The sequence below is a fragment of the Malaya genurostris genome, chromosome 2 (assembly GCF_030247185.1).
Source record: "Malaya genurostris strain Urasoe2022 chromosome 2, Malgen_1.1, whole genome shotgun sequence".
NCBI classification, from domain to species: Eukaryota; Metazoa; Arthropoda; class Insecta; order Diptera; family Culicidae; genus Malaya; species Malaya genurostris.
Window position 1 is genome coordinate 101,905,675 of NC_080571.1, and position 26,721 is coordinate 101,932,395.

Below are 26,721 nucleotides of genomic sequence, written 5' to 3' on the forward strand. Positions count from 1 at the left end.
GGTTAATGAGTAGATGTCGGAAAATGATGTTTGAAGTGGTTCTGAAATCCAAGATGGCTACCTCCGGTTTGTTGATATTACTTGAAAACCCATACAATATGGATATTTTCGGAACGGTGGTTCTGTCATCCAATATGGTGTCATCTGTCATCCAATATGGTGTCATCCGGTTTCTTGATATTCCTTGAAAACCCTTACATAATGGGTATTTTCAGAACGGGGTTGATGAGTAGATGTCAGAAAACAATGTTTGAGGTGGTTCTTAGTTCCAAGATGGCAACTTCCGGTTTCTTGATATTCCTTGAAAACCCTTATAATATGGGTACTTTCGGAAAGAGATTTAAAAGTAGACGTCGGAAAATTATGTTTGAGGTGGTCTTGAAATGCAAAACAGTGACTTCCGGTTGATTATTATCTTTTGTTTTTGCCATTTTCCTTTAACTCTTTATTCCTTTAAAACACTATACCGTTTCGAAAATACCCATATTGTATGGGTTTTCAAGGAATATAAACAAACCGGAAGTCGCCATCTTGAATTTCAAAACTACCTCAAACATTATTTTCTGACATCTACTCATCAATTCCGTTCCGAAAATACCTATATTGTATGGGTTTTCAAGGACTATCAACAAACCGGAAGTCGCCATCTTGGATTTCAGAACCACTTCAAACATAATTTTCCGACATCTTCTCATCAATTCCGTTCCGAAATTACCCATATTGCAAGGGTTTTCAAAGAATATCAACAAACCGGATGTCGCCATCTTGAATTTCAAAACTTCCTCAAACATTATTTTCTGACATCTACTCAACAATTCCGTTCCGAAAATATCCATATTGTATGGGTTTTCAAGGAATATCAACACACCGGAAGTCGCCATCTTGGATTTGAGAACCACTTCAAACATAATTTTTCGACATCTACTCATCAATTCCGTTCAGAAAATACCCATATTGCAAGGGTTTTCAAGGAATATCAACACACCGGAAGTCGCCATCTTGGATTTAAGAACCACTTCACACATAATTTTCCGACATCTTCTCATCAATTCCGTTCCGAAAATACCCATATTGCAAAGGTTTTCAAAGCATATCAACAAACCGGATGTCGCCATCTTGAATTTCAAAACTACCTCAAACATTATTTTCTGACATATACTCAACAATTCCGTTCCGAAAGTACCTATATTGTATAGGTTTTCAAGGAATATCAACCAAATGGAAGTCGCCATATTGGATTTCAGATCCACCTCAAACATCATTTTCCGACATCTACTCATTAACCCCGTTCCGGAAATACCCATATTATATAGGTTTTCAAAGAATATCAACAAACCGGAAGTCGCCATCTTGAATTTCAAAACTACCTCAAACATCGTTTTCTGACATCTACTCATCAATTCCGTTCCGAAAATACCCATATTGTATGGGTTTTCAAGGAATATCAATCAACCGGAAGTCGCCATCTTGGATTTCCAAAATACCTCAAACATCATTTTCCGGAATCTACTCTTTAAACCCGTTCCAAAAATATCTATATTGTAGTAGTTTCCATGAAGTCGGAAATCGCTTTCGATGAATGACAAAACCTCTTTTTACGAAGTAGGTTCGTAAAAAAAGTTTACGTTATTTGGGATTTGGTTCGTAAAAAAAGTTTACGTTATTTGGGATTTGGTTCGTAAAAAGAGGTACGTAAAAAGAGGTTACGTATAAAAAGTGTTCGTAAACGGAGGTTTGGGTGTATTTTTACGAACCAAATCCCAAATAACATAAACTTCTTTTACGAACCTACTTCGTAAAAAGAGGTTTTGTCATTCATCGAAAGCGATTTCCGACCCCATGGAAACTACTACAATATGGGTATTTTTGGAACGGGTTTAAAGAGTAGATTCCGAAAAATGATGTTTGAGTTATTTTGGAAATCCAAGATGGCGACTTCCAGTTGATTGATATTCCTCGAAAACCCTTACAATATGGGTATTTTCAAAACTGAATTGATGAGTAGATGTCGGAAAACGATGTTTGAGGTAGTTTTGAAATTCAAGATGGCTACTTCCGGTTTGTTGATATTCCTTGAAAACCCTTACAATATGGGTATTTTCGGAACGGAATTGATGAGTAGATTCCGAAAAACGATGTTTGAGGTAGTTTTGAAATTCAAGATGGCGACTTCCGGTTGATTGATGTTCCTCGAAAACCCTTACAATAGGGATATTTTCGGAAAGTGGTTAATGAGTAGATGTCGGAAAACGATATTTGAGGTAGTTCTTAAATCCAAGATGGCGACTTCCGGTTTGTTGATATTCCTTGAAAACCCTTGCAATATGGGTATTTTCGGAACAGAATTGATGAGTAGATGTCGGAAAATGATGTTTGAAGTGGTTCTTAAATCCAAGCTGGCGACTTCCGGTTGATTGATATTCCTTGAAAACCCTTGCAATATGGGTATTTTCGGAACTGAATTGTTGAGTAGATGTCGAAAAACGATGTTTGAGGTAGTTTTGAAATTCAAGATGGCTACTTCCGGTTTGTTGATATTCCTTGAAAACCCATACAATATGGGTTTTTCGGAACGGAATTGATTAGTAAATGTCAGAAAACGATGTTTGAGGTAGTTTTGAAATTCAAGATGGCGACTTCCGGTTGATTGATATTCCTCGAAAACCCTTACAATATGGATATTTTCGGAACGGGGTTAATGAGTAGATGTCGGAAAACGATATTGGAGGTGGTTCTCAAATCCAAGATGGCGACTTCCGGTTTGTTGATATTCCTTGAAAACCCTTGCAATATGGGTATTTTCGGAACGGAATTGATGAGTAGATGTCGGAAAATGATGTTTGAAGTGGTTCTGAAATCCAAGATGGCGACTTCCGGTTGATTGATATTCCTTGAAAACCCTTGCAATATGGGTATTTTCGGAACGGAATTGATGAGTAGATGTCAGAAAACGATGTTTGAGGAAGTTTTGAAATTCAAGATGGCGACTTCCGATTTGTTGATATTCCTTGAAAACCTTTACAATATGGGTATTTTCGGAACGGGGTTAATGAGTAGATATCAGAAAACGATGTTTGAGGTAGTTCTGAAATCCATGATGGCGACTCCCGGTTTCTTGATATTTCTTGAAAACCCTTACAATATGGGTATTTTCGGAACGGGATTGATGAGTAGATGTCAGACTTCCGGTTGATTGATATTCCTTGAAAACCCTTGCAATATGGGTATTTTCGGAACTGAATTGTTGAGTAGATGTCGAAAAACGATGTTTGAGGTAGTTTTGAAATTCAAGATGGCTACTTCCGGTTTGTTGATATTCCTTGAAAACCCATACAATATGGGTTTTTCGGAACGGAATTGATTAGTAAATGTCAGAAAACGATGTTTGAGGTAGTTTTGAAATTCAAGATGGCGACTTCCGGTTGATTGATATTCCTCGAAAACCCTTACAATATGGATATTTTCGGAACGGGGTTAATGAGTAGATGTCGGAAAACGATATTGGAGGTGGTTCTCAAATCCAAGATGGCGACTTCCGGTTTGTTGATATTCCTTGAAAACCCTTGCAATATGGGTATTTTCGGAACGGAATTGATGAGTAGATGTCGGAAAATGATGTTTGAAGTGGTTCTGAAATCCAAGATGGCGACTTCCGGTTGATTGATATTCCTTGAAAACCCTTGCAATATGGGTATTTTCGGAACGGAATTGATGAGTAGATGTCAGAAAACGATGTTTGAGGAAGTTTTGAAATTCAAGATGGCGACTTCCGATTTGTTGATATTCCTTGAAAACCCTTACAATATGGGTATTTTCGGAACGGGGTTAATGAGTAGATATCAGAAAACGATGTTTGAGGTAGTTCTGAAATCCATGATGGCGACTCCCGGTTTCTTGATATTTCTTGAAAACCCTTACAATATGGGTATTTTCGGAACGGGATTGATGAGTAGATGTCAGAAAACAATGTTTGAGGTGATTCTTAAATCCAAGATGGCGACTTCCGGTTTGTTGATATTCCTTGAAAACCCTTGCAATATGGATTCAATTTGAATCCGACGTCAAATTCGATTATTAGAAATGTTTTAATGAAAAGGGGGGAAGGTAAGCGTGGATTTAGTGAGTGTAGAATGCTTCCAAATCCATTTGCGAAAACAAATACGATAGCAGCTGATGTTTACATTTGGGATTGCTTGCAGTGGCACTTACTCCTCATGATCAGAAAACATCGTAGTCCAATACTGTATTGGGTGGATTTGGCTTTAGTTCATTACTCGAAGGTCCCTGTTGCTAGATACAAAACCAACGGAGTCGAATTCGTACCTAAGAAAATGAATGCTCCAAACTGTCCCTAGGCTAAACAAATTTAACTATTTCTGGCGATGATAAAGATTCATTCGCGGAAACATGTCCAGCCAGCGAATTCCATCAAAACATTTTGAAAAAAGACTGGAAAAAAGTTTCGTTGGTAAACAGTTTTTGCCAAAGTTAATTTGCAGTTTAAAAGAAAAGTCCACTTTTTAGTGTACAATTAAACGGATTTCGGAAATATCACGTCGAACAATGAAACGAAAATTTGAATTACTCAAAAAAGAAGCTCATATTGATATGTACAAATCGTGCTTAGACATATTGGGGCACCCTATATATTGTTCCAAAATAGAACCATTAGAATGGACCACCTGAAGCGTAACCGTGGGTAACATTTGAGTGAAATTATCATTAAAGGTATTGCTAAAATGATTCAAGAGTCTAATAACCATAAACCATAAGAAAACGACCTCATCGGGATACAGAAACTCATCAGCAAAATTTGTATCGCAAGTCTACCTCGTTGATCGGTACACCGTAAAAGATTGCACTGATTACTTCTTCTTTTGCAATCTATAGGTAATAAATCAACTGGGTAATCAGTACGCTGTTTGTGTGTGGTATCTTGATATTCCGCCTAATTAGCAGCCAACCGTTGCATAACACCAGTGATCGGATTAAGACAATCCCGTTGCAAGCTCGTCAAAGCTTTACATTCAATCTGTGATCTGAAAAGTCTAATCTCTCCGGTGATGGAATAACATACTGACATGCATTGTATCTTTGCTCTTACCGCATCATTTGCTCTACCGTGAACCGTTCGAACCCGAATGAAATGCTTTCTCAGACGGGTGCGTTTTTTTTGTACCACCGTAATTTGGCAGTCCGCCCTCCAGCGACTTCACGCTAGCCCGTCCCGCGTCAGTCAGCGGGATGAGAGCAGTTCGAAGGATTATGATCTATTTGACACGCCTCTAGCATCTCATCCATTCGAACGGCAGTGTTCCCGTGAACGTTGCGTGCGGAACGACCGCACAGAAATTAAGATGCCCACGATCAAAAGGGGGTACGGATTAATCAAGATCCAGATAACACGCAAAAAGCCGAAGACCGAAGACAGCGGAACTAAACCATGATACACAGTCTATTCCTTTCTCCAGCTTGGCGACGGCAGCTGCGGGGCGCCTTCGACGGTCAGTGAGCCGGTGTGGTCTTTTTCATGCGATTCGTCAACGCACCTTACATAACAATAGCGGATAATCTAAGCTATGCGCAATTTTCGTAATCGATTAATCACACTGAGTATGCTTAATACTTAATGCTCATGGGTGACGATGACGGTGCCGGTTCGGTTGTTGCGAACGATCGCATATTGGTGTAGGTTGGAAATTAATCATCGGTGTACAGGTAAGGTACGCAATGACCGTCAGTGTAAGTAACTAGTAAGTACCGGTCTACATGGCAGTGCCCAGCGTGAAGCGGAAGCCACTGGTGTCGACCAAGAAGGCGCATATGATTGGTTGATAAGTTGGTGCGATTAGTTCATTGCGACCGATCTGCGCGTAATGCGTCAAGCGTTTAGCCGTCATAGCTGAGCTCGTAATGGGCAAGAAATTAATCGATGCATAATTATGATGTTAGGGGCGGAGGCTTGGTGATGCAAGCGTAGAGTGATAGTCAATGCAATGCGTGTTTTGAGCAGTAAGATATAATAAGCTGGTGGTAAGTGACGGTGTCGGTTGTGTTACTTTTAATGTACAGCTGCAATACGGGAAGGGTATGTTTGTGATTACAACTACTGAAATGCTAATTAAACAAGTTCGCTGAAATGTTGATGTTAGTTGGTTAAATCCAATTAAACTTCATAATTACATTCACTTTCAGTAGATTTAATTAATTTGGGATCACTTTTCAGAGGCGTTCCCAAAGGTATAACTTTGTTTTAAATCTAGGAAGTTGCGCACAATCTTTTTATTTATTTTACTTCATTTTTGCTCAACAATGTTCATCGTATTCTACCAAACGAAAATTTCATCTTTTTCTATTTGGATGTTTAGTTTTTGAGTTATATAAAGCCATCTATTTGTTTGAAATAAGTACGACGGGTCAGGGTCATTTCGCCGAAAATTGTTCAATCGAAAGGGTCATTTCTCCTAGTCCGGCAATTGTCTTATTATTGTAATTGGAGTTGATTAAAAAAAAAGACAAATGAAAGATGATACCGTTAACGCCCGTTCTGTTGACCTTCAATTGTACTTCTTGAATAAAGATTGATTCTTGTACTCTTGAACAAAGATATATTCATGAATCTCAGTTCCCGGAGTTCCCAAGAAAACTTGTTGGCTTTGTTAGCTACTAAGCATAAAAGTATTTGCATAGTTGTATCTACCAGGCAAATCTTTCTGGTATTTTCCGTTAACTGAATGAAAATGAAAAATATATATAATGCGGCACATCGTTTGATTCGTGTGCTATTCTATAGCAAAGAAACCTAACTGCTACATCAATTATCCAGGAGACATAATAACATAAAAAATACTAATATAATGTATTCGAAATTACCCTTTCGGCGGAACGGCTTTCGGCGAAATGACCGATTCGCCGAAACGACATTCGGCAAAATGGTATTCGACGAAACGATCCCAAGATAGACAATCACTTTCCACTTCACAAATCGCATACTGTTCTTGATTGAGTTATTTTTTGCTACTTCTCTAACTCTAATTATTATTCATTTCCTTCAGAATTTTTCTACGTTTCGCACTTAAATTGTTGAAATCTATTTTTCACCCGTGAGCTTCTTACCTACCATAAACTGATCTATTTGATTTAGTACAACTTATTCATACTTTCTGTCTTGGCACAAATGCTGGTGTCCAAAGTTGATTGCGGTTTTACCCGGTCATTTGAGGAGCAGCATTTTAAACAGTTGATGTATTCTCTAGCTGTTAAACCGTTGATCCGATATACATAGTTCCTTTGGAGAACACATTCGCAAAAATATACCTCGTGATCTCATTGCAAAAGAAATGTGCAAAGCCTACTACGATAAAAGTTCATTTCAACAACTTTTTTCCCTTAAGAGATAGAACAACGATGTTTTCTACAAAGTTTTAGAACTTCTAACGAGAAAAACTTTGCCGAAGAAGCTAAATATCGAACGCAAAAAGATTCGGATGTATGAAGCATTTTCGTTTGAAGCCACTTAAAATCTTTTTACAGATCCAATTCCGGAGATACAGGGCGATTAGTGTAAAATATCAATTTTTCATGAAATTATCGAGTTTGCAGATTTTGATAGTCGATGACCAAATAAACTTATTTCAGGATTACCGGTATTCGGTTTTCTATCCGTGAAGGTTCCCAAAATTTAATATGGAACGCGTTACGATTACTCAGAGATAGCTATACTGATTTTAATTTATACTGATTACAATTTTCGAATACCGAATATATCACAAATTTGCTTCAGCACAGCTTCCATAGGACTACAATGAGTCAATTACTGCCTGCATATAAAGATTCACTGCAGACTGCAGTAGAAGAGTTATTTGAGTTTGGAGAGCCTTCCCGCCGCTTCATTCAGGAAATCAAGCGATCTGCATTAATTTGACTATAGGTAATTTGTTATAATTTAATTTGTCATGAGTTGATTGTACTAGCTTTAAAGTTGTTGTTCCAGTCGGTGTTGAACAGTCGTTCGCACCGCACGCGTATAGCTCTTGGCTCCTGGAATTTTTTTCTGGCTACCTAGAGTTTCATTGATTCAAGGCTTCAGTCTTTTTCAAGGCTACCTGAATCACTAACTAAGTGATACAAAGAGTGATATTAGAGTGACTAAGTGATACAAAGAGTGATATTAGAGTGACTAAGAAATTAATCAGCCTTTTTTAAGGCTAGCTAGGAGTCTAATCGAAGACTAATTTAGCCTAGTTAATTTAATTTAAAATTTCATTAATTTCAAAAATGCCTGCGTCCAACCGGAAAGGCAACAAGCCTAAGGCTAAAAATAATTCAATACGGAATAAATCACAATCCGTTATTCAACATTTTTCTAATAACATTCACGATCTTATAGAATCTGAATGTAAAAATAAAAGACAACGGACGGATTTCCCTTCCGTTGATCCTATGCCGTCTAACAATATTTACGAGATTCTTCCTGAATCCGATTGTAGCGACATAGAAGAAAATTCTTCAAAAATTCCCAAAATGGACGCATGTCGTTCTGGGAAGAAACATCAATCTATGCCACCAGTGACGGTGATGATTTCCGACTTCAAAGCATTCCGTACTGAGCTTTCTACTTTTCTCCCGGAAGTAAAAGTCTCATTTCAAATCGGACGAAGAGGAGAATGTCGAGTCTTGGTGGATGGATTGGAAGATTACGAACGTCTTATTCGATATTTGTCCGAAAAACTTCATAAATTTTATTCATATGATATAAAATCAGACAGACCCTTCAAGGCTGTCTTGAAAGGATTATCAAATGATCAAAGTATTGATGAAATTAAAAATGAACTAAAAGAATTGCTTGGTTTTGCCCCTTCCCAAGTAATACTTATGAAAAAAAGAGCGAATGGTACTTCTAAACCACGCTCTGGAATTTCCCATGAACTTTACCTAATACACTTCAATCGAAGTGATGTAAACAATTTGAAAACTTTAGAAAAAGTACGTTTCATTTCCCACATTAAAATTCATTGGGAACATTATAAACGGCATAATCGTATTGCAAACTTAACGCAATGTCGTCGTTGCCAAGGCTTCGGTCATGGAACCAAAAATTGTCATATGGATATACGGTGTTTGAATTGTGGTAAATCACATTCGAAAGACGTTTGTACAATGAATGAAACCACTGATAAATTTTCATGTTCAAATTGCAATGGAAATCATAAATCCAATTATTTGAAATGTCCTGTCAGGGAAAAAATTTTAAACGCTCGTTCGCTTAGACAACAAGTCAAATCAACGACCTTAAATTTACAGAATATACCTGAAAATTCTTCTAAGGCACCTGCCAATTCGTCTTCTAACGAAAACAATTTATTGACAGGTAGATCGACCTCGTCATCATCTTCTTCTAATGTCAGTTATGCTGGTATATTAGGTAGAAAGCTATCTCCTATTTCTTCTAATGTAAATATTCAAAACACAGGACCGCCTTGCAGTTCTTCTTCGAACGAAAACAATTTATTAATAGGTAGACCGGCCAAATCATCTTCTTCTAATGGCAGTCTACCTACAAATATTCCTTCAATGCCATTCGCTTCTTTAAATGAAGTCGATTTAGGCGATATAACTGAAAATAAAATGATCTACCTACAAGATCAACTTTTTCAAATGATCATCCAAATGAATTCGACTTCATCACTTTTTGAAGCATTTCAAATCGGATGGAAATTTGCAAATAATATTATAATGAATTTAAAATTTAACAGTGATGTTAAATAATTATTTGAATATTTTAAATTGGAATGCTCGATCTTTGAAATCGAGTGAAGATGAATTTTATAATTTTCTCAAAGTTCACAAAATTCATATTGCCATTGTGACAGAAACTTTTCTTAAACCAAATGTAAAATTGAAAAGTAATCCACATTATGTGGTTCATCGATTTGACAGGTTTACTGGAATTGGTGGTGAAGTTGCCATTTTTGTCCAACGGCAAATTAAACATCGAATTTTACCTTCTTTCAATACTAAAGTTATTGAAAGCTTGGGAATCGAAGTTGAAACCATTCATGGAATTTATTTCATCGCTGGAGCATATTTGCCATTCCAATGCACCGGCGAACAATTAAATTTCTTTAAAGGCGATTTGCAAAAACTTACAAGATATCGATCGAAATTTTTCGTAATAGGGGACTGCTAAGCATGTCCAGTGGAATTGTAGGCAAAATAACAGTAATGGTAAAATACTTCATAATCAACTCTTAGCTGGTTACTTTACAGTTCTTCATCCCAGTAATCCTACTTGTTTCTCTTCCGTGAAAAACCCGTCTACAATTGATCTGGTTCTAACAGATCAAAGTCACATTTGTAGTGAACCGATTACTCATGCTGATTTTGACTCAGATCATCTTCCTGTAACATTCAGACTTTCCAACGAAGCTATAATTAATCCAATTAGTTCTATTTTCAACTATCATAGAGCTAATTGGTTGGATTACAGATCTCACATTGAAAATCATGTGGATCATGAAACTATTTTAGAAAATTCTGCGGACATCGACACAGCAATTGATAATTTGAATCATTATATTATCGAAGCTAGAAATCTTTCAGTTCCCAAAGCTCAAACTAAATTAAATTCTCCTATCATCGATGACAATCTTCAACTGCTCATTCGGTTGAAGAATGTTCGTCGACGACAATATCAACGTTCTCGTGATCCTGCTATGAAAAACATAGTTAAGGATTTACAAAAAGAAATTAAACATAGATTTACTCTTTTGCGAAATGAAAATTTCGCTAAAGAAGTTGAACAAATTAAACCATATTCTAAACCTTTCTGGAAACTTTCTAAGGTTCTTAAGAAACCTCAGAAACCAATTCCTGCTCTCAAGGAAGGAAATCAAATACTTCTTACAAATGGTGAAAAAGCTCAAAAACTTGCTCAGCAGTTCGAGAGTGTCCACAATTTTAATTTAAACGTTGTGAGTCCTATTGAAAATGAAGTCTCACTGAAATATGATCATATTTCAACCCAAGTGTTATCACACGATGACATTATTGAGACGAATTTTGATGAAATTAAATCAATTATTAGGAAACTCAAAAACATGAAGGCTCCTGGTAATGATGGAATTTTTAATATTCTTATTAAAAATCTTCCCGATGTTGCCTTGAGACTCCTGGTTAAAATTTTCAACAAGTGTTTTTCATTAGCTTACTTCCCAAAAAGATGGAAAAACGCTAAAGTAATTCCTATCCTAAAACCTGATAAAAACCCAGCAGAAACATCAAGTTATCGCCCAATTAGCTTACTTTCTTCTATCAGTAAACTTTTTGAAAAAATTATCTTGTTAAGAATGATGACTCATATAAATGAGAATTCAATTTTTTTACCAGAGCAGTTTGGATTTCGTCATGAACATTCAACTACTCATCAACTTGTCAGAGTAACGAACATGATAAAATCAAATAAATCTTCTGGGTTATCCACTGGAGTTGCTCTTCTAGACATAGAAAAAGCATTCGACAGTGTTTGGCACAAAGGTTTAATAGCAAAAATGTCTGATTTCCAGTTTCCTATTTATTTGATCAAAATGATTCAAAATTATTTAACTGATCGTACTCTTCAGGTTAGCTATCAGAATTGTAAATCTGAATTGCTACCCGTACGAGCCGGTGTTCCGCAGGGTTCGAGTGTAGCTCCAATCTTGTATAATATTTTCACTTCTGATCTTCCAAATCTACCCGTTGGTTGTCAGAAATCGCTATTCTGTGACGACACAAGTCTGTTAGCCACAGGTAGAAATCTAAGAGTGATCTGCAGTCGCCTACAAAGAAGTTTAAATATTTTCAGTGATTATCTGTCAAAATGGAAAATTAAACCAAATGCAGCAAAAACGCAATTAATTATCTTTCCTCACAAGCCAAGAGCTTCTTTTCTAAAACCAAACAATAATCACATTCTCAAATTGAATGGCTTGGAATTGACATGGTCTGATCAAGCTAAATACTTAGGTTTAACGTATGACAAAAAACTCACTTTCAAGGATCACATTGAAGGAATCCAGGCAAAGTGTAATAAATATATTAAATGTTTATATCCTCTTATAAACAGAAATTCTAAGCTCTGTCTAAAAAACAAATTGTTAATTTATAAACAAATTTTCAGACCAGCCATGCTTTATGCGGTACCAATTTGGTCAAGCTGTTGTTCCACCAGGAAGAAAACGCTTCAAAGGATTCAGAATAAAATTCTGAAAATGATTCTGAAGCGTCCTCCCTGGTTTAGTACAAATGAGTTACACAGACTCACAAATATAGAACCATTAGATGTAATGTCACATAATATTATAAGCAAATTCCGACAAAAATCGATGCAATCTTCAATTGAATCGATTCGCTCTCTGTATTAGTTAGTAAGTTAGTATATAGGTTCCTTTTCCCCATTACACAATACAAGTAGGTTAAGAATTTTCCCTACACAAAAATCTCAGAATTGCGGAAGCAAATGATGTCTTCATGGTAATAACCAAATCATATATATATAACAGGGCTGAAAAGTCACCACTTGTGGCTGAACACCCAATTTAAATCTTAATAATTTAATTTTAACTCATATTCCAATAAATAGTTATTAAAAAAAAAAAAAAAAAAAAAAAAGCTTTAATAATCGTGTATGTTTCTAAGAGATAGTGGTTTTTATGCCTATCTGAGAATGGCATAAATTTGTTTCAACTCAGATGGACTTTTTTCCACTCTGCTAGCCCATTTAGACATTGGTCCGATGGACTTTGTTTAATACATAAATAAATAAATAAACAAATAAATAAATCTGACTTCGGCTATACTGAATTCCAAAAGTATCAGGAAAAGAAGAACTCGTTTTTTCAGATAAGGCAAACCGAATAACATTAACAAATATTCAAATTAGAAGTCTTACGGTCCCATAAAATTTTACCTTATTTTATTCGATTCCGGATAAATGCGGATACATGCGGATTGATAAAAAAAGGTATCCTTGTACTGTACTGTACTGTGTACTGTCGGTTGATAACGCTTTTTCATAAGTGAACATACGAAGATCATTAGCAGATCTCGATAATCGATGACCAAATGAACTAATATCAGTTCTACCGATTTTTTTATGTGGGCTCCACAGGTGCTGGAAATAGTGATCAAATACTCACAGCTTGAGCACGTTACGATTTCTCACTGTTTCTTACAATAAAATGGAAGGCCTTATAATCCCATAGTTGACTGCTAAATTTTAACCGACTATATCGGTCCCTGAATCCAAGTTTCGGAAGAACTGGAAATAATCGAGACCAACTCCAAAATGAAGTTTGCTTAGTTGTCTCAGAGAGGGTAATGCCAATTTTTCATACACTCAAATTCAAATAAAAGGATTTATATTCCCATGCAAAATAGATTTTTTTTATTTGATAATCGAATTTTGAAGGCATACTGCTAAAGCTTTAAATTGTCATAGGCAAACAAAATTTTGAATTTTACCCAAATCCGACTTGCGGTTTTGGAGTTAAAAAGTGACGAGGTTTTAAAATTTCCATCCGAAAATGACGATACCGAAAACCGTAGATAATCTTCCTTCACATTTCGCCTTCAGCTCATCAGTGCTTAAAGCAGTTCAAATTGAACTGCCATCTCCGCCTAACAGTTCAATTTGAACCGCTAAGCAGATGGAAAGTTTATATTATTTATGTAACGACTTTTTGGATATTGCACCGAGATGCAATATCCTTTCTGATGACTAGAACGGAAACAAATGATGACTGACTACTGGTCGCCGCAGAGTGTGAACATTTAGAGGTTTTTGGCAAGCACTGATGAGTCGAAGGCGAAACGTGAAGGAAACTTAAATAAAATATGTAAGTGTTTTTTGTACAAACCAAAAGCCCCTAAATTTTCGAAGATAATCTTCTAAGTTGGGCTAAACACAACTCCAATTTATAGGTTATGTTAGTTGATGTCCAAACGAGTCGTTTTTCGCTATACTAATCCCTGAACTCCGGTTCCCAAAGTACTGGAAAAATGATCAAAAAATTCCTAAACTCGGCCGAGTTTATTTTTGGATGGTCTTATGATTTCATACTTCTGAGTTTTTTCTTTTTTCATGCTTTGGAATTACGAGCTAATGAGTGATAGAAATTTCAAACCGTCATTCAAAACGACGGTGCTCAAAAACTTCAAAATTCTTCTGAATTCCCAAAACTGTTTCAATTTGTGGACCATATCAGTTGATGGTTAAACAAGCGAGATTATATTTTACCGACCATCAGTTTCCGGTTCCGGAAGTACCGGAAATAGTGGTCGATACCTTTGAATTGCAACTAACTTTATTTTCTCATAGATGATTGAATCGAATTTCTCTAATTTAGATTCAAATGAAAGACTTTATAGAAACCTCATGCAAAAAATTCATTCGAAATTTTTTATGTCCGAAAGTATTTGGAATATTTTTATTTATTCCTGATTTTTTGTTGTATAAACGAGATTATTTTGAACGGTTATTCGCTCTCAAACCCATCAATTCGTTTCGAAATGCGTCTAACCATTTTTTTTTTTTTTTTTTAATAACTATTTATTGGAATATGAGTTAAAATTAAATTATTAAGATTTAAATTGGGTGTTCAGCCACAAGTGGTGACTTTTCAGCCCTGTTATATATATGTATGATTTGGTTATTACCATGAAGACATCATTTGCTTCCGCAATTCTGAGATTTTTGTGTAGGGAAAATTCTAAACCTACTTGTATTGTGTAATGGGGAAAAGGAACTTATATACTAACTTACTAACTAATACAGAGAGCGAATCGATTCAATTGAAGATTGCATCGATTTTTGTCGGAATTTGCTTATAATATTATTTGACATTACATCTAATGGTTCTATATTTGTGAGTCTGTGTAACTCATTTGTACTAAACCAGGGAGGACGCTTCAGAATCATTTTCAGAATTTTATTCTGAATCCTTTGAAGCGTTTTCTTCCTGGTGGAACAACAGCTTGACCAAATTGGTACCGCATAAAGCATGGCTGGTCTGAAAATTTGTTTATAAATTAACAATTTGTTTTTTAGACAGAGCTTAGAATTTCTGTTTATAAGAGGATATAAACATTTAATATATTTATTACACTTTGCCTGGATTCCTTCAATGTGATCCTTGAAAGTGAGTTTGCGTCTAACCATTTCTAAGACATATTTAGTAACACTTGAGGTCGGCTAGACAAACTATACAGAGCAGAAAGCGTTCCACCTCTACCGATCATATCAATTTAAAATGTGTCGCAGTTTTGAAATCCGCTCCAACAGTCAACGGTCATAATATTACTTCTACACCTTCGGTTCCTTTCGAAGGGATCTAGGCGCGGAGGAAAAAGCGGGAGCCCAAAACTGTCGTTCAAGCGATTTATAGCCATCATTAGGAACAGACCGCGGATCGGACCGGACCGGCATACAGGTTAGCTGGCGGGGTCCAGGCGTGCAATCTTCCATCTACTCCTGAGCCAACAAGCAAAGAAGACCGGTGACTGCCCGCGTCCATCGGTACGTTCGTTGTTCTCCGCTGCTAGCGGGGCCTGCGCGCGATTGGTTCGGTCCGATTTTCGTAATGATTTATTTCCCAGAACATATTTGTGTCAGCGCTTCTATCAGCTGTAGTCGCGGGCTCCGAACCAGTCCTGTACTCGCTACTCGGGTCGTCCCATTTAATGTTTATTACCATTTATCCAGACAGTTGCGGGTGCAGTACGATGCGGTAACGGTGACTGCCAGCCAGCGGATTGCTCCGCGCGTAGCAGATTCCAGTGGGTGTACGAATCGCGATATGCTCCTCCAAGGAAGGACGATGCCGCCACAAAGAAGTCATTCATTCTTCAGTCAAACGAGTGTACCGATCTGAGCTTTGGCGGACGGTGTGTCACGGTTTTGTATGTTGAAAAACCATCAAATCAATAAATTGAAAAACCAAGAAACAGAGCAATCCAAATTACAGAAAAAAATGTTTATTCATAAATTTGAAGTGTAAAGGTTTTATTAGGTTATCCAGTTTTTTTTTTCAAAATTACCAATAAATGGAACGCCGCAACTTGTATTGCTCGAGAGATGCAGTTCAAACCGAGCATGTTTTTCTCCGATCCGCGCCTTCCTCCGGGGGACCAAAACGACACGGTAGATTATGCACATTCTATCTATCTCCAATCCTAATCGAAAACGGACCGAGTGTTACGTATGAAACATATTTGCAACCTACTTCTAGCGAGGAAGGAGCATAACAAGTTCTTCTGGTTGGTTTGGTGCTTTTGAGAAAGGTGCATCCAGCCGGTTCTTTAGCCCGGGAAATCTATGTCAGGTGGATTGGCTGATAGTAACGGTGTGGCTTAGTTTTGCAGCATTCGTGTCGCTTTTAACCTACTTTACACGGTGGTGATTGTGCTCCAGCCCAGAAGATCGCGGTGGCCAGAAGAATACCGATGGGAATAAGACGGCGACGGTCGAGTAATATGATGCAATGCGGTAAGAATGGATTAATTTGATTTATCTCAGGCAGTAAATTATCATAGCACCGCACTGAAGAAAAGCACTGACACTGCGGATCCATGCTTTAAGGTGTGCAGATTTTCCAATGCCACTAAACGGTCCTTTAAGAGGAAAACGTTTTCAGGTCTTATCTCACTGGCTTCTTGACGTATGTCTTTCTGGTGAGTAGCGGTCTCCACGGCAATCAATGGGAAGGAAGCGAATTAAGCTAAATGCAGTTGACGGAATCGCATTTGCCGTCAAGGATTGATGAGCATGACCAATGTGACACATTGTGTGCCATAGATGGAAGCAGATTTTCTCATGAATTTATACGATCCGAAGTGAATAATTGGAAATTGAGTGAATTTCTTCCGCCTGAGCCACCATGAATTCGTCGGCATTTTACCGTGATGAGAGAACGATAAGCGTTTGATTTTCTTTGTTAGGCTATATTATACTGATTCAATAACACGTAATATTTGATGAGTGAGATTACGTCAATCTTCATGTTTGTGTTCAGCAAAAATGTTAATCCTACATAAACATTCACTAACGGTGCTGAAACGCTGTTTAATGTTCGAGCTTGTTTTTTATGCATATTACAATGGTATTAAAAACAAACAGAATATCGCGACCAAACATTGCTTATTGAGTTCGATAATGTAGAAATGTTTTGGAAGAAGTTAGTTTATTATTAGACCTTAGAACGATTACTAAGAGGACTGACCTTTATTCGTTATGAAACGTTTAAATGTCGAGGAATTCATCAAGACGTTTATCATTCGAAAAATATTTTTTTTGTCCTTTCACGGTTTAGTTAAATTGTTAAAAAATAAATTTATTAAATTTTATTGAAAACAAAATCACATCTGAGGCCCAATATTCTGATTTAGGCCGAGCAGACTTCACAAACTACGATCTGGATGAAACTTGGCACAAGTATGGCAAACCATTGGTCTTGTTCGGCCAAAGATACCGAATTTAAAAAGAACTGATGCACTTTCTTTAAAACGTTGTAACTCAAAACCACTACTTGTGCAAAAATTGTGTCTAAAAAGAAGTCTTAGAGTCGAGAACTTGGCTTGTTTTTTCCAAAAATTAGAGAAACAAATACAAAATCCAAATTAAAAAAACCGGTTTTTTGTTTCACCACTTTAAGTGATAGCGTAAATTTTAAACACACTTCACCCTATAACTCCGAAACCGGAAGTCAGATCCGGATAAAATTCAGGAACTTCTAATGGGAGCACAGAACCTTTGATTTGAATCTAAGTTTCACAAAATCGGTCAAACCATCGCTGAGAAAATTAAGTGAGATCCATTTGAGAAAATATGACCACCATGTCCTGTGCCTGTGGAACCTTGATAACCGAAATCAGTTTTTTGGCCGTCTACTGATAATGACAATCGAATGGAGTAGTTTTGAGGCCAGTTTAGATAATTTTTCAAGTGTATGTTTCGCCCATTTAAGTGATGGTATACAATTTTTAACACACTTTACCTTGTAATTCCGAAACCGGCAGTCGGATCCAGATGAAATTTTGTATGTAATCATAGAACATGTAATTTAAATCTAAGTTTGTAAAAATCGGTCACGCCTTCTTTGAGAAGAATTTGTATGCATATTTTCATATTTTTTGCACATTTTATCTTTCATTTGAATCTAAGGTTGTAAAAATCGGTTACATACACAGACATTTGTAACACGACGAACTAAGCCGAATAGTATATGGGCCTCAGCTCAAAAGTTGGTTTTCACAATGAAGCAAAGGCAAAAATGATGTTTATACGTTATATACAACAAGAGACCCTCACGATCGAATATTAAACACTCTCTCAGAGGGTAAATCTTGAAAAGGCGCCCCATGGTAATTCACAACAGAATCGGTTAACCTGTCCTAGAAATTCGAGTGCACTTTTTTCATGTTTTTGCACATCTTACCTTGTTACTCCCAAGCCGAAAATTCGATCTGGATAATATTCTATAACAGGCCATGGGTCCAAGAGACTTTTCATTCGAATCTAAGATTATGAAAAAAGGGTTCAGTCGTTTCTAAGAAATTGGAGTGATTTCCGGTTTAAAGTACACGATCACTTTTTTCGTTACTTCCGGAATCTAGTCCCGGGTTGGCGGTTCAATGCATAGGTCGCTGGTCTTACAAGCCAGCTGTCGTCTGTTCGAGCCCCGACCTGGAGGGATTCTTATGCCGTTTTTCATTGAAAAACACTGGTGGCGTGGATTGCTTTGGTTTTGCACTTTCGAGCAGAAATGCAACACTCTGACGGTGTTTCATTGCGATTTCTGCTCGAAAGTGCAAAACCAGAGCAGTCCACGCCACCAGTGTTTTTCAATGAAAAACGCCATTAGTGTCAGTAGGATCCATAGTACTAGTCATGCAATGATTCTGTACACTAAGAATCGGCTGCGAAGTCTGTTGAATCAGAAAGGCCAAATTCCACCACAGGAATGTAATGCCAAGACTTTGCTTTGGAATCTGGACCGAAGATCCGGTATACCCAAAATGAATGTATCAACTATCAACTAACCAAATCTGTCCAACTCCAACCCTATGGAACCAAGAGACCTTTCATTTGAATCTAAGTTTGTGAAAATCGGTCCTGTCATCTCCAAGAAAATTGAGTGCTCATTTTTGTTACATATACACATACATACACACACACACACACATACACACACACACAGTTGCTTAGTTTGTTGAGCTAAGTCGAATGGTATATGACATTCGGCTCTTCGGGCCTTGGTTAAAAAGTCGGTTTTCACAGTGATTGCATAATCTTTCTTTCTATATTAGAAAGGCAAAAAAATAATGAAATTTAGAAGACATGTTATTCAATGATATTTTGAAATAGACATCAATTGAATCAAAAATTTTATTGAAAACCATCATCAATGAAAGTTGAAATTCTTTAACTTTTCAAAGAATTATACAACATATTTTAATTTATGCTTAGTTTAGCTTTTAAAATATATTGAAAAGTAAAGATCCGAGAAGTAACTTTATATTCATTTTCCTGCTCCAAATATGTGCATGAAAATAGATGTAATTATTTTTATCTCTGTAGACTAGAATATGTTGTATAATGCATTGAAAAATCAAGGCGTTTTTATTTACTTTTACATCGATGGTTTTTAATCAAATTTTTTATTCAATTTGAGTCTCTTTCAAAAGATCATTGAATTACACGTCGTGTAAATTTCTTTTTTTTTTCGTGTAAGCCCGGTACTTAACAAATTGAATGCCAACCATTTTCGGGCCAGTAAGTAACTAAACACGACAAAATCTATCGGCAAAAAAACGTGATTGGAAGTTGTACAATGGGGTTCTTTCGTTAATTAGAATGGACGAAAAATCATACGTAAAGATGGATTATGGACAAGCAGTTTTACAATAAAAAGTTTTATAATAAAAAAAAGTTTCAACATTTCACGCGAAATCGATTCAAATTCCTATGGACTTCCGGAGACGGTCACAGTCGTAAAAAGTTTTGCGGCCATTAGATAGTTTCAATCAAAGTTTAAATAGTTATGAACACCCTCATTCTGAATAACGACGTATTGATTTTTCGATCAAATGTGGCTCGATCGAATCCTAGCTACCTTTGATTTTGGTAGCGTTATTAACACTTATCATACCAACACTCAATATATACCCATTTGTACCATGCCTGGTCAAATGACCGGACTTCGTGTTCCCTTATTAAATAATAAATAATAATGAAATAATAATAAAAATTAAAGTTATTATTGAAAAAACAAAACAGCATATTGACTATTTCAAGTTTGAATACACCTAGTAGTGTGATAAAACCTTGGTCATGTCATTCAAATCATCTCATAATACCATATATTTTCTTTATCGAGCTAATATTCAACACAAATTTAATTAGGAACAATAATTTCTATGTTGGTTTGGGTAATCCACAAAATTGTGCTTTAACACTAAATATACAAGGGAGTGCTCTAGTGTGACGGCCGTTTACAAATGCTTTTAAGGAATTTTTTGTTGAAAAAAAAAAACGTGAGAACAAAAACAATTATGTTTCATATCTGTTAAGAATACATTTAAACAATCTTTGGAAAATTTTTAAAGCAATCACATGGGATATTTTCGGAGGTACACAGATCAACAGGAACAAATATAAAAGTAGAGGTGCTTCACTACTGTCATTATCCCGGGTGCTCTGATTATCAGGAATCCAAAAAACCATACCCTATTTTATTCGCGACACTTTAGACATTGCACTGAACTACAATGAAACACCCTATTTTAATCCACCTAGTGGTGTAATGATACCTTTCTCATTAACGTTTATATGATGAATCGATGTGATTTTCAATTCATTTTTTTCATCATTTGTTTCGGTACTTTCAAAACCAGAAATCGAGGCCCGATAGTCGAAGTTGGTAGGTATGAGCATCAACCGACAAGGTCAAGAAATTGGAATAGTTTTGAGATCAGCTTTGAATATTTTCCCCATTTCAGACATGGTTACTCTACAAGACAGTTTGAAATTTTAAGCACTCATGCTTTAATCTCAGGAACCGGAAGTGCCGACCATTTGCCCATCAAATTTGATCAATGCCCTAACAATAGTTTTCATACGAGCCCAAGATAGAAAAAATCGGTTCAGCCATCTTTGAGAAAATTGTGCGGATAGAAAAAAACAGTACATAAGTCACTTTTGCGATTATACTTCCGGAACCGAAAGCGTTCGCCATTTGCCCATCAAACTTGATTAATGAACCAATAGTAGGTTTCAAACGAGCCTGAAATAGCTGAAATCGGTTTAGCCATTTCCGAGAAAATTGAATGTATAAAAGTACGCATACACACATTCATACACACACATACGTACATACACAGACATGTTCCGATCTCGTCAAGCTGGGTGGAATTGTGTATAGCACTAGGAAGCTTCCTGGCTCCGATCGAAAGTCAGTTTTCCCAGTAAATCCATATTCTTTCTTAAGAGGAAGGCAAAAATATTCTTCCGGTCAAATGACCGGTTGTGGTGAGAATCGGTATACGACATGTATTAATCAAAATATACAACTCACAAAAACATATAATATATAATATAAACTATATATATTAAGTAGTTAGAAAAAGTCATGAAATAAAATTCGCGAAAACAGTAAGTTGATACGTGTATGTTCAATGCTAAACTTCAAAACCGGTCATTTGACGATCGCAAAATCGATACGTCGTTATTCAGAATAAGAATGAAGTCTGCTTCAAAAATTTCGTACTTATCGGTGTCGTAAATTTGTTAACGATTTGACATTTTGATCAACATATATAAAGTTCAACGAAAAAACTATTGTACGATTTAGATTGAGCTAATTAAACGAAAATTAAACCAAACGAAAACCTGTGCTCCTATTACTGCTGCATAAAAATTCAAGTTAAATGGATAGTAATACTTTTCAAGTAGTATAATAAACCGTGAATGTTATTGGATTTTTTCCTGTTTTTATTATCAATGTAGTCACAGCTGATGAATTCGGTTGTGTTTTGAAAATGTTGTAACTTTTTGTTCTCTTTTCGTTCTCCTGTACACGCTATACGATATCGAACAAAGCACGCTGTGTGCTTCTTCCCTACCGATGCGTACCGGTTTTGCATCGTCATTTTGTATGACAGTTTGAAAGTTTCGACACACATCGCCCTTTAATGTTGGAACCAGAAGCCAGATCTGGATGAAATTACACATTATTTTTTAAGACAAGAAGAGCTTTAAATTCAATCAAAATTTGTAAAAGTCGGTTTAACTGTTGCTGAGAATTTGAAATAAGTTCCGTTTTGTGATAAATTTCTTCACTAATATCGGTGCTATCGGAACAGGGAAACCGGGGACGAATAGCTCCAAAGTATCTGCCAACTAGATGAACTTACCAGTAAGTTTGATAAAAATTTGCTCCCCGTTTTGCCATCACTTGTGGAAAAATTCTCATGAAATTTAATATTTTTCAATTATCGCGCTGTAATACCGGAACCTAAAGTCGAATCCGCATCGATTTTTCGGGGACTTTTTGAAGAATTACTACCTTGATCAAAAAGTTCCCGGAATTTATTCAGAAAATTGAGAATACAGGATTATTCATTGAAGTCAATATTGTCTCCTTCAAAATACTCCCCATCGACTGCAACACACTTATACCAGTACTTGATCCAATCCTCGAATCATTTTTTATTTTCAGTTTTCGGTATGGCCATCAGGGCCATCAGGGCCATCAGGGCCATCAGGGCCATCAGGGCTATCTATAAAATCTCATAATACCCGAATAATACTCCTAATGGTAAATTTGCAGTTTACGGTCATCTATTCTTTGATTTTGTTGATGTTTTCGTCGGTTTTCGATGTCGATGGCCTACCGTTTCTCTCATCATCATTCACAGACTCACGGCCATTTCGGAAACGTTCGCGTCACTGATAAACGACTGTTTTCTTCAGAGTATCGTTGCCGCAACACTATTCTAACATTTACAATGTCGTCGCACCATTGAAACCGTTTTTTACGCAAAATTTGATGCAAACTTGTTGTTTCCATTTTCATTTTGAAAATGGTACAAAATCGCGAACACGCTCAATCGCAGATGCACTCAATACAGCGTAACTTTTACATATTTTCAGGTATCTAGCTGAAAATTTTATAGAATGTCAATGACAGATGTGGTACATTAAAACTAAATCTTATCAGGTGACTGAGAGCGCTACATGATGGTGAATCCGGGAACATTGTGATCAAGGTAGTACAGGTCATTTCATTTGCATCTTAGTTTGTGAAAATCTATCTGATCTCGACGAACTAAGTAGAATGGTATGTGAAACTCGGTTGTAAAGTCGGTTTTCATAGCGATTGCATAGTCTGTCTATATGAGAAAGCCAAAAAGATCTATTGGTGGAGATGAAGGCACAGACTAACAGACATGACAGTATGAGTAATTTCTTATAAAAATAATTTTTCGTGATGCACTAGTTCCACCTATATTGTACTGCGCGAACTATTTACTATCTGTACACCCCTTGTGTAATGTAAAGGTTTTTTTTACTAGTATGTTTCCCCTCGTTTGTCAACACCGATCAGCTGCTTGCAGGGTTGCTTGATTTCATCAAAATTTTTGAAAATAAATCGTCACAATAAATTATTGGATTATTTTGATAATATATTTAACTTTTTCGCTATGTTAGAAGGTAACCATTTATTTGACTCAACGTTGTTCATCTAGACTATTTTTTATTGTGTTGGTAGTTTTCACCCGAAATTAAGTGGCGGCAGACCAGAAGCAAGTAAATATTGCAACAAAGCGGGTTCGATTTAGTATTGCGTTTGAGGATGAGAAGTAGACAAAATTATGTATATAGTTTTGGCAATATGTATTAAATCTATATCCTGCATGAAATTCACATGGACGTATACAAATCAAAACATTACAGGTAATTCTGTATGAATGGCAACTCTGTTGGTAAATGAAAAAAATAAACAGTCTAGATGACAGACGGGATGTTTTTGATAGGGTTACGTGGCGCCATCATGACACATGTGAGTACTGTCCCAAATAAAGGAATATTCAAAATGACCGTTAAAATGATTGAAGAATCTAATTTGAGTGTCCTGTCTGTTAGTCTGTGATGAAGGCTCACATAATTTCAAATTCGTTTTTGCCGATAAATTCTCAGGAAAGCTCATGATCAGGCAGAGGTATTTGTAGCTGGGGACAAAATATTCTGGTTTTTTGGTGACTAACAATACTGTGGATTCCCAAATGTAAAGGAGGGGAGCATGAAAAATCGTCTTATTCTACAGATTAAATCTCCCAATGGGCCTTTGAAGCCTTGGCTTGATTTGGCAAACTGGCGTTACTGTGAAGATGTGCTACAGTGGTATCGAGGTAACGGGGTGGGTTTCATGAAAATGGTCTCTTTGGTAAGCCAACATAATGCACAAAATTGGATGAGTGGTATTCGAAGAAAGGCTCAAGATTTAATCAAAACCAAATAAGAATTGTTTTTTTAAATACAATCGTTCTGAATCAGAAGCATTGATATTTCATGAGCATGGTTCCGAGTTTTGCTCACCGAAACTGAATTATTATGAATATGATATATTTTTTCACATAATTCGGAATCGTTTGCTCACACAAAGTCGTTATCAATTCACCGAAACGTAGCACACTGAACTAAACCCTCAATCAGCGGAAAGCACTATTGCAGTCAGATCGTGTTACGCCCATGACGAACGTGATTATTACTGCTGTCTCGTTGCCTTTCGCTTCATGTGTACCGCACTTTGGGCTGTGTAGTAGTTACCTGTCTTACAAGCCAGCTGTCGTCTGTTCGAGCCCCGACCTGGAGGGATTCTTATGCCGTTTTTCATTGAAAAACACTGGTGGCGTGGATTGCTTTGGTTTTGCACTTTCGAGCAGAAATGCAACACTCTGACGGTGTTTCATTGCGATTTCTGCTCGAAAGTGCAAAACCAGAGCAGTCCACGCCACCAGTGTTTTTCAATGAAAAACGCCATTAGTGTCAGTAGGATCCATAGTACTAGTCATGCAATGATTCTGTACACTAAGAATCGGCTGCGAAGTCTGTTGAATCAGAAAGGCCAAATTCCACCACAGGAATGTAATGCCAAGACTTTGCTTTGGAATCTGGACCGAAGATCCGGTATACCCAAAATGAATGTATCAACTATCAACTAACCAAATCTGTCCAACTCCAACCCTATGGAACCAAGAGACCTTTCATTTGAATCTAAGTTTGTGAAAATCGGTCCTGTCATCTCCAAGAAAATTGAGTGCTCATTTTTGTTACATATACACATACATACACACACACACACACATACACACACACACAGTTGCTTAGTTTGTTGAGCTAAGTCGAATGGTATATGACATTCGGCTCTTCGGGCCTTGGTTAAAAAGTCGGTTTTCACAGTGATTGCATAATCTTTCTTTCTATATTAGAAAGGCAAAAAAATAATGAAATTTAGAAGACATGTTATTCAATGATATTTTGAAATAGACATCAATTGAATCAAAAATTTTATTGAAAACCATCATCAATGAAAGTTGAAATTCTTTAACTTTTCAAAGAATTATACAACATATTTTAATTTATGCTTAGTTTAGCTTTTAAAATATATTGAAAAGTAAAGATCCGAGAAGTAACTTTATATTCATTTTCCTGCTCCAAATATGTGCATGAAAATAGATGTAATTATTTTTATCTCTGTAGACTAGAATATGTTGTATAATGCATTGAAAAATCAAGGCGTTTTTATTTACTTTTACATCGATGGTTTTTAATCAAATTTTTTATTCAATTTGAGTCTCTTTCAAAAGATCATTGAATTACACGTCGTGTAAATTTCTTTTTTTTTTCGTGTAAGCCCGGTACTTAACAAATTGAATGCCAACCATTTTCGGGCCAGTAAGTAACTAAACACGACAAAATCTATCGGCAAAAAAACGTGATTGGAAGTTGTACAATGGGGTTCTTTCGTTAATTAGAATGGACGAAAAATCATACGTAAAGATGGATTATGGACAAGCAGTTTTACAATAAAAAGTTTTATAATAAAAAAAAGTTTCAACATTTCACGCGAAATCGATTCAAATTCCTATGGACTTCCGGAGACGGTCACAGTCGTAAAAAGTTTTGCGGCCATTAGATAGTTTCAATCAAAGTTTAAATAGTTATGAACACCCTCATTCTGAATAACGACGTATTGATTTTTCGATCAAATGTGGCTCGATCGAATCCTAGCTACCTTTGATTTTGGTAGCGTTATTAACACTTATCATACCAACACTCAATATATACCCATTTGTACCATGCCTGGTCAAATGACCGGACTTCGTGTTCCCTTATTAAATAATAAATAATAATGAAATAATAATAAAAATTAAAGTTATTATTGAAAAAACAAAACAGCATATTGACTATTTCAAGTTTGAATACACCTAGTAGTGTGATAAAACCTTGGTCATGTCATTCAAATCATCTCATAATACCATATATTTTCTTTATCGAGCTAATATTCAACACAAATTTAATTAGGAACAATAATTTCTATGTTGGTTTGGGTAATCCACAAAATTGTGCTTTAACACTAAATATACAAGGGAGTGCTCTAGTGTGACGGCCGTTTACAAATG

At 36.3% G+C, this 26,721-nt stretch overlaps 1 protein-coding gene across 1 annotated transcript in view; it reads right to left on the reverse strand.

The window, feature by feature from the left end:
- Positions 1-26,721, reverse strand: part of LOC131427474 (uncharacterized) — a 207,392-nt gene that overhangs the window by 92,143 nt on the left and 88,528 nt on the right. The window lies entirely within an intron of this gene.